The 10,165-nt window shown below is 44.2% G+C and overlaps 1 pseudogene; it reads left to right on the top strand.

The window, feature by feature from the left end:
• The first annotated feature begins 263 nt into the window (after nt 1–263).
• LOC143774770 (polymerase delta-interacting protein 3 pseudogene) lies at nt 264–9,248 on the top strand (annotated as a pseudogene).
• Nucleotides 9,249–10,165: the final 917 nt, after the last annotated feature.

Here is a 10,165-nt window from a genome sequence, read left to right as displayed (position 1 = left end):
GGCATCCTTGTTCCTAAAGTCCACCGTATCTTCCCACCAGCCTAGGAGCAAGTTAGCGTAAGTGTGAGCACATGGGCTCTCCATTGCTGTGCCCCTCCGCTGGTGCTATAATTTTCCATTAAACAAAAAAATTGAGGATATACTCAAGTAATTCCAATACTAAGTTTTGTGGAAAAAGATGTCTTCCTCTAGTATTGAGGAAAAATTCCACTGCAGAAAGACCTGCCTCATGGTGGATACTTGAGTATAAAGCCTCAACGTCAATGGAAATAAGGAAACCACAGATTACCTCTTTACATGATATGGATGATGATGGCATGGTTTCCCTCATCCCCACCAAGAAGATGAAGATCACAGCTGCCATCAATGTGCAAAAAAGGCTGGGAATGTCTGGAAATTAATTTTCTCTTGGGCAAACTTTACCTCTTAGTAAAGTGGTACAGAATTATGCATACGCTGCTCCCATGTCTACTCAGCACGAGACTTCACCGCCTTTATTGCACACAAAGCCTGTAACCAACGTGTCAAGGACACTTGTCACAAAGGAGGCCAGTTCTCCAGTAGGGCTGACTCCAAAAGAGTCTCTTTAGCCCATTAGAAAGCAAAAAATGACCATTAATAATTTGCATCCAAGAGTCACAGAGGAAGATATCATGGAGCTTTTCTGTGTATGCGATGCCTTGAAGCGCGCCCGCTTGTTGAGTTCCAGAGTTGCAGAGGTTGTGTTTGTAAGAAAGGAAGATGCAGTTGGTGCCTACAAAAAATACAACAAGATATCTAGATGGACAACAAATGAAATGCAATCTTCATTTGAATGGTAGTATGATATCAGACCAGCCCATCCTTAAAAGATTAAGTGACATCCCATCAAAGAAGGAAGGTGAATCTAGAAGAAACACAAACTCCTCCTCCTCCTTCAGTGTTGCTTCAAATCCTCCAGCTGAAGTTGATCCTTATACTATCTTAAAAGCAGTCTTTAAATCCTCAGGGTCATCCGCAATCATTCAACCAACTGCATTTAAGTATCAAAAAGATACTAGGCCTAGATATTTGGCACTTCCAATATCAATACATCCCATAAATTCACAAGGAAGTCAATGCCAAAACGTAAGAAAACAATGTAAATTTTATTTCAGCACTAATAACATTTAAAATACATGTATAAGGAAACAGTCACAAAAAGGCTGCAAACACTGCATGTATCAAAAATGAATCAGGCCAAAATATAGGCACCTGTCTTCATCCAATAAATTACAAATTTATATTAAATTTACATATACCCATAAGTCAATACCTTAGACTAACCCAATATATAATAAATGAGTCCGCCACATATATCCATTCCTTATTCAATACAAATTTAATTCAGCAAGGTACATATAGTGTTTCTAAGTTATGTAATGAGCTGCCATATATTATAAGTACATAAGAAAGCCAAGTGCTTGTTAGAAAATATGTAAATAATATAGGCAGATTCAATTATGAAGTGTATCATATATAAGTCAAATGCTTATTAGAGTATATAGATAGGCAGATTCAATTATAGTGTACCATATATAGGCCAAATCCTTATCAGAGCATATAGATGTGTCAATGTATTTACTAGGTGCCATAGATTAACCTACACCGCTCCTATAAAAACCAGTAGATTTACTGTACTTAAGCACAACAGGTTATAACCAATAAAAGTAAATCTGCAAAAGTGCTGAGTGCTTAATACATCTGTAAACAATAGAGCATGTGCACAAGTCAGAACACGGCACACTAAGGGTATGTGCACACGTTGCGGATTTCTTGCAGAAATTTCCTGAAGAAAACCGGAAATTTTCTGCAAGAATTTCGCATTTTTTTTTTTTGCGTTTTTTTTTCCGTTTTTTTCGCGTTTTTTTTAGCATTCTGCAAGCGTAATTAGCTTGCAGAATGCTAAAGTTTTCCAAGCGATCTGCAGCATCGCTTGGAAAACTGACTGACAGGTTGGTCACACTTGTCAAACATAGCGTTTGACAAGTGTGACCAACTTTTCACTATAGATGCAGCCTGTGCAGCATCTATAGTAAAAGATAGAATGTTTAAAAATAATAAAAAAATAAAAAAATGCTTATACTCACCCAGACATCTCCTCAGCGGCGTCCGTTCCTCTTTCTATAGCTGGTCTGTGCGCACAGGACCTTCCGTGATGTCACGGTCACGTGAGCGGTCACATGACCGCTCACGACCAATCACAGGACAGTGACGTCATCGGCAGGGTCCTTCAGCGCACACCAGCTACAGGAACCGAAGCGACAGCATGCAGTGGAGGCGGGAAGACATCGAGGGTGAGTATAGGACTATTTTTTATTTTAATTCTTATTTTTTGACCACTTATATGGTGCCCAGTCCGTGGAGGAGAGTCTCCTCTCCTCCACCCTGGGTACCAACCGCACATAATCTGCTTACTTCCCGCATCGTGGGCACAGCCCCGTGCGGAAAGTAAGCAGATCAATGGACCCCTAGGTGTGCGGAATCCCCTGCAATTCCGCATTTTAATGAACATGTTGCTTTTTTTTCCGCGATGCGATTTTTTCGCGGGAAAAAAGGCTACATTTGCACAAAAAATGCGGAATACACTTAAAATAATAGGAGGCATATGTTAGCGTTTTTTTCGCGTTTTTATCACATTTTTATAGCGAAAAAACGCGAAAAATACTTAACGTGTGCACATGGCCTAAAGTGCTAAGTGCTTAGTCTGCTAGTAAAAAACAAACTGCATTTAAGATTAAGCTCTGATGAGACCACCACAAATTGGATACTGTAAAAAGAGAGATTCCCAATTCACATATGGGCCCAGGAACTCCGTAAAAAAAAAAAAACTTCATTTTGCTTCTTGGGTTTTGTTTAGCGCTGATCACTCTCAGGTAGTTGATGTTTGAGGAGTGTGGCATCAGACATTGAACAATCCTGTTCCCAGCATTGTAGTACAGTTCACTTTCGCTTTGGGGCAGTTGCGTTAGTGCATCAAGAATTTCTGTTTTCCTGTTGCTGTAGTTAAGATACAGCACGATTATGGTTCTACTGTTCTGTCAAGGGAGGCTAAATGTTGAGTAACTTGTTTAAATTTCTTTAACCCCTTCCCGACCTGTGACACAGCGTATGCGTCATGAAAGTCGGTGCCAATCTGACCTGTGACGCATATGCTGTGTCACAGAATGATCGCGTCCCTGCAGATCGGGTGAAAGGGTTAACTCCAATTTCACACGATCTGCAGGGACAGGGGGAGTTGTACTTTAGCCCAGGGGGGGTGGCTTTTGCCCCACATGGCTACGATCGCTCTGATTGGCTGTTGAAAGTGCAACAGCCAATCAGAGCAATTTGTAATATTTCATCTATGAAAAGTGGTGAAATATTACAATCCAGCCATGGCCGATGCTGCAATATCATCGGCCATGGCTGGAAAACCTAATCTGCCCCCCCACCGCCACCGATCTCCCCAGTCCTCCGTTCTGTGGTCCGGTCCCCTCCATCCTCCTGTCCGCTCCCCCGTCCTCCTGTCCACTCCCTCCTTGCTCCGATCCACCCCCCATGCTCACCCCCTCATGCTTACCGAGCTTCCTGGTGTCCGTCCGTCTCCTCCCTGGGCGCCGCCATCTTCTAAAATGGCGGGCGCATGCGCAGTGCGCCCGCCGAATCGGCCGGCAGATTCTTTCCATGTACATTTTGATCACTGTGATAAAACCTATCACAGTGATCAAAATAAAAAAAATTGTAAATGAACCCCCCCCTTTATCACCCCCATAGGTAGGGACAACAATAAAATAAAGAAAATATTTTTTTATTTTATTTTTTTTTCCACTAGGTTTAGAACTAGGGTTAGGGTTTTAGGGTTAGGGGGTTAGGGTATTCGGGTCCTCTGTGGATTTTTCCACAGCGCATTTGATAAATCCGCAGTGTAAAACCGCTGCGGACTTATCGCGGATTCAACGTGGTTTTTCTGCGGATTTCACTGTGGTTTTACAACTGCGGTTTTCTATTGGAGCAGTTGTAAAACCGCTGCGGAATCCGCAGAAAGAAGTGACCTGCTGCGGAATGTAAACCGCTTCGTTTCCGCACAGTTTTTTCCGCAGCATGTGCACAGCGTTTTTGTTTCCCATAGGTTTACATTGAACTATAAACTCAAGGGAAATTGCTGCGGATCCGCAGCGTTTTCTGCAGCGTGTGCACATAGCCTTAGAATTAGGTTATGTGCACAGGGTGCGGATTTGGCTGCGGATCCGCAGCGGATTGGCTGCTGCGGATTCGTAGCAGTTTTCCAACAGGTTTACAGTTCCATGTAAACCTATGGAAAACCAAATCCGCTGTGCCCATGGTGCGGAAAATACGCTCGGAAACGCTGCGTTGTATTTTCCGCAGCATGTCAATTCTTTGTGCGGGTTCCGCAGCGTTTTACACCTGTTCCTCAATAGGAATCCGCACGTGAAATCCGCACAAAAACCACTGGAAATCCGTGGTAAATCCGCAGGTAAAACTGTTATGATCCTAGTGGCAAGGATCGCAAGTAGGACTAGCTAAGTAACTATACAGACTACAAACTCTGGGGAAGTGGTAACTGAATTGACCGCAACCTGATCCTATCCGCACACAACTATAGGTAGCCGTGGAACGTTACCTGAAAATCCTAGACGTCTCTTCACGGCCTGAGAAACTGACTATTCCTAGAGGGAACGAAAGTCCTCACTTGCCTCAGTGAAATGACCCCAAAGATATAGAATAGCCCCCCACAAATATTAACGGTGAGTTAAGGGGAAGCACAAACGCAGAGATGAAATTAGATTTAGCAAATGAGGCCCGCTAACACTAGATAGCAGAAAATAAAAAGGGAACTGTGCGGTCAATTAAAAACCCTATTCAAAATATCCACGCAGAGATTGCTCGAGCCCCCGCACCAAGTAACCGTGCGGGGGAAGCAACTCTGTACCCCATAGCTAACCAGCAGCAAGAAATCACATATTAGCAAGCTGGACTAAACTCATCATACACAGAAATCATATTGTAGACTGATGAGCAAAAAATAATTAAACAGAACTTAGCTTCTCCTGAAGAGACTGAAACCGAAGATAATCAGGAGTAATCAGAATAGCACTGAATACATTGACAGCCAGCAACAAGTGGAAGTGAAACAGAGCTAAATAGGAAACTCCCAAGTGAATAACGAGGCAGCTGATCCAGCCACAGACCCGCAGGATAACAAACAAAGCCACCAGGGGGAGCCCAAAACAAAAGTCACACAATACCACCTGTGACCACAAGAGGGAGCCTGAAAACAGAGTTCACAACATAAAACGCAGTGCCTTTTACCTGCGGATTTTTCAAAAATGGTGCGGAAAAGTCTCACACGAATCCACAAGGTGGGCACATAGCCTTAGGGTTAGGGTTGGAATTAGAGTTAGGGTTGGAATTAGGGCTAGGGTTGGAAATAGGTTTAAGATTAGGCTTGTGGTTAGGGCTATGGTTAGGGGTGTGTTGGGGTTTGGGTTGTGGTTAGGGTTGGGATTAGGGTTAGGGGTGTGTTGGGGTTAGGGGTGTGGTTAGGTTTATGCCTAGAGTAGGGATTATGGTTAGGGGTGTGTTGGGGTTAGTGTTGGAGTTAGAATTGAGGGGTTTCCACTGTTTAGGCACATCAGGGGTCTCCAAACGCAACATGGCGCCACCATTGATACCAGCCAATCTTACGTTCAAAAAGTCAAATGGTGCTCCCTCCCTTCCGAGCCCCAACATGCGCCCAAACTGTGGTTTACAACAAGATATAGGTCGGCACCACTGTCGGGGATCACCTATAACATGCTACAAAAGAACAAAGACCAAAAGCAAAAGAAAAAGGGTAGCATGTATGATAAAGGGATCACCACAAAATATATTAGCAAAGAATATCAAAAATTTTTATTAAACCACACTTGAGTACACAACAAAAGAATTAAAAACACTTAAAATAGCGGCATAAAGCAAACAAGAGAACACGGCCTATAATAAGGTCAGGCCACAGTGTCACCCCACACAAGCTACCAAGACAGATTAAAGTATAGGAGATTAAGGGATAGGATAAAGCCCAATGTGTCAGGCCTCTGTAGCTATAAATAGCCAATCAGATAACCCATCCTATACTACCTGACATGAATAGACCAGGCCTCCTAGGTAGCGTTCCTGCATGATAGATCAGGGCTGATGAAAAGATGGCAATCAACAGGGGTGGTACCGGGCAAGGATGCCCAACGCGTGTCGCCAGTAAACTGGCTTCTTCAGGGGCAGTACCAGCAGTGTCCCAAGTACATGGTTTAAATACCTTAATAATGATATGCACAATCAGTGCAGCTGGATACCAGGGTGCTGGGAGCACGGCGGGTGCAAGTCAAACCGGAAGAATAGATGACGCCGGCACCTGCGCAGTGAAAGGACAGAGCAGGGGCCTCCACTCCGAAGCACCTGCCCAGATGCAAATGCGCAAGCGCCAAGAGCAGCGTCTGCGCAATGCCATTCAGGCAGGCGTCATACAGAGAGAGGACACACCGCCACGATCCACCATGCGCAGGCACCTGCGCAGTACAGGGCATGAAGTCCGAGCCTCCCGTTCCAAGATGGCCGCCCGGGGCTCAATGCGCACGCGCAAATAGAGCAGAGGGCGGGCATCCAGCGAACAGGACGCCCGGTGACATAAAGTGCAGGAGGGAGCACAAGGGCGCACAGATATTATACACCACATCAGAAGTAGTGCAGGGATGTACATATTATGTAACAATCCCCACCATCTGTCGCCAGGGGCCAAACTATAGGGTCCCCAACAGGACGCTGGGGATATATAAGAACAATAATAAAATAAACCAACTAGGAGTCTCAGAGGGGCCTTTTACAAAGAGAAAATGCATTATAGGATAATATAATCTATCCTATATTATCCTACATTATCCTGTATATTTGTCCAAATACGGATGAACTAGTTTCTATCCGTGAAAACCATGGTTTTCTTCAAGGGTGTATCTAAACTCATTTCTAATTGTTATAGCATGTGTGTTCTTCTAGCTGACATCATTTTTTCATTTCTTATTATGGTGCTAATTGGATATAAAGTGTTATGGGTTATTTGCATTTTCTCTTTGTAAAAGGCCCCTCTGAGACTCCTAGTTGGTTTATTTTATTATTGTTCTTATATATCCCCAGCGTCCTGTTGGGGACCCTATAGTTTGGCCCCTGGCCCCTGGAGACATAGATGGTGGGGATTGTTACATAATATGTACATCCCTGCACTACTTCTGATGTGGTGTATAATATCTGTGCGCCCTTGTGCTCCCTCCTGCACTTTGTCACCGGGCGTCCTGTTCGCTGGATGCCCGCCCTCTTGGAACGGGAGGCTCGGACTTCATGCCCTGTACTGCGCAGGCACCTCTGCATGGTGGATCGTGGCGGTGTGTCCTCTCTCTGTATGACGCCTGCCTGGATTGCATTGCGCGGACGCCGCTCTTGGCGCTTGCGCATTTGCATCTGGGCAGGTGCTTCGGAGTGGAGGCCCCTGCTCTGTCCTTTCACTGCGCAGGTGCCGGCGTCATCTATACAGGTCCTTCTCAAAAAATTAGCATATAGTGTTAAATTTCATTATTTACCATAATGTAATGATTACAATTAAACTTTCATATATTATAGATTCATTAGCCACCAACTGAAATTTGTCAGGTCTTTTATTGTTTTAATACTGATGATTTTGGCCTACAACTCCTGATAACCCAAAAAACCTGTCTCAATAAATAAGCATATTTCACCCGTCCAATCAAATAAAAGTGTTTTTTAATAACAAACAAAAAAACCATCAAATAATAATGTTCAGTTATGCACTCAATACTTGGTCGGGAATCCTTTGGCAGAAATGACTGCTTCAATGCGGCGTGGCATGGAGGCAATCAGCCTGTGACACTGCTGAGATGTTATGGAGGCCCAGGAAGCTTCAATAGCGGCCTTAAGCTCATCCAGAGTGTTGGGTCTTGCGCGTCTCAACTTTCTCTTCACAATATCCCACAGATTCTCTATGGGGTTCAGGTCAGGAGAGTTGGCAGGCCAATTGAGCACAGTAATACCATGGTCAGTAAACCATTTACCAGTGGTTTTGGCACTGTGAGCAGGTGCCAGGTCGTGCTGAAAAATGAAATCTTCATCTCCATAAAGCATTTCAGCCGATGGAAGCATGAAGTGCTCCAAAATCTCCTGATAGCTAGCTGCATTGACCCTGCCCTTGATGAAACACAGTGGACCAACACCAGCAGCTGACATGGCACCCCACACCATCACTGACTGTGGGTACTTGACACTGGACTTCAGGCATTTTGGCATTTCCTTCTCCCCAGTCTTCCTCCAGACTCTGGCACCTTGATTTCCGAATGACATGCAAAATTTGCTTTCATCAGAAAAAAGTACTTGGGACCACTTAGCAACAGTCCAGTGCTGCTTCTCTGTAGCCCAGGTCAGGCGCTTCTGCCGCTGTTTATGGTTCAAAAGTGGCTTTACCTGGGGAATGCGGCACCTGTAGCCCATTTCCTGCACACGCCTGTGCACGGTGGCTCTGGATGTTTCCACACCAGACTCAGTCCACTGCTTCCTCAGGTTCCCCAAGGTCTGGAATCGGTCCTTCTCCACAATCTTCCTCAGGGTCCGGTCACCTCTTCTCGTTGTACAGCGTTTTCTGCCACATTTTTGCCTTCCAACAGACTTACCATTGAGGTGCCTTGATACAGCACTCTGGGAACAGCCTATTTGTTGAGAAATTTCTTTCTGGGTCTTACCCTCTTGCTTGAGGGTGTCAATGATGGCCTTCTTGACATCTGTCAGGTCGCTAGTCTTACCCATGATGGGGGTTTTGAGTAATGAACCAGGCAGGGAGTTTTTAAAAGCCTCAGGTATCTTTTGCATGTGTTTAGAGTTAATTAGTTGATTCAGAAGATTAGGGTAATAGGTCGTTTAGAGAACCTTTTCTTGATATGCTAATTTATTGAGACAGGTTTTTTGGGTTATCAGGAGTTGTATGCCAAAATCATCAGTATTAAAACAATAAAAGACCTGACAAATTTCAGTTGGTGGCTAATGAATCTATAATATATGAAAGTTTAATTGTAATCATTACATTATGGTAAATAATGAAATTTAACACTATATGCTAATTTTTTCAGAAGGACCTGTACTTCCGGTTTGACTTGCCCCCGCCGTGCTCCCAGCCCCCTGGTCTCCAGCTGCACTGATTGTGCATATCATTATTAAGGTATTTAAACCATGTACTTGGGACACTGCTGGTACTGCCCCTGAAGAAGCCAGTTTACTGGCGAAACTCGTTGGGCATCCTTGCCCGGTACCACACCTGTTGATTGCCATCTTTTCATCAGCTCTGATCAATCATGCAGGAACGCTACCTAGGAGGCCTGGTCTATTCATGTCAGGTAGTATAGGATGGGTTATCTGATTGGCTATTTATCGCTACAGAGGCCTGACACATTGGGCTTTATCCTATCCCTTAATCTCCTATACTTTAATCTGTCTTGGTAGCTTGTGTGGGGTGACACTGTGGCCTGACCTTATTATAGGCCGTGTTCTCTTGTTTGCTTTATGCCGCTATTTTAAGTGTTTTTAATTCTTTTGTTGTGTACTCAAGTGTGGTTTAATAAAAAATGTTGATATTCTTTGTTAATATATTTTGTGGTGATCCCTTTATCATACATGCTACCCTTTTTCTTTTGCTTTTGGTCAAACTGTGGTTTACCCCCACGTATGGAGTACCAGCATACTCGGGACAAACTGGGCAACAACTATTGGGGTCCAATTTCATCTGTTAACCATGTGAAAATAAAAAATTGCTTGCTAAAACATCATTTTTGAGGAAATAAAAATGATTTTTTATTTTCACGGCTCTGCGTTGTAAACTTCTGTGAAGCACCTGGGGGTTTAAAGTGCTCACCACACATCTAGATAAGTTCCTTGGGGGGTCTAGTTTCCAAAATGGGGTCACTTGTGGGGGAGCTCCAGTGTTTAGGCACACAGGGACTCTCCAAACGCGACATGGTGTCCGCTAATGATTGGAGCTAATTTTCCATTCAAAAAGCCAAATGGCGCGCCTTCCCTTCCGAGCCTTGCCGTGCGCCCAAACAGTGGTTTACCCCCACAT

Source organism: Ranitomeya variabilis, chromosome 5, assembly GCF_051348905.1.
Source record: "Ranitomeya variabilis isolate aRanVar5 chromosome 5, aRanVar5.hap1, whole genome shotgun sequence".
Taxonomy (NCBI): Eukaryota; Metazoa; Chordata; class Amphibia; order Anura; family Dendrobatidae; genus Ranitomeya; species Ranitomeya variabilis.
The sequence above is the reverse complement of the archived record's forward strand: the minus strand, read 5'-3'. Positions and strand labels throughout refer to the sequence as shown.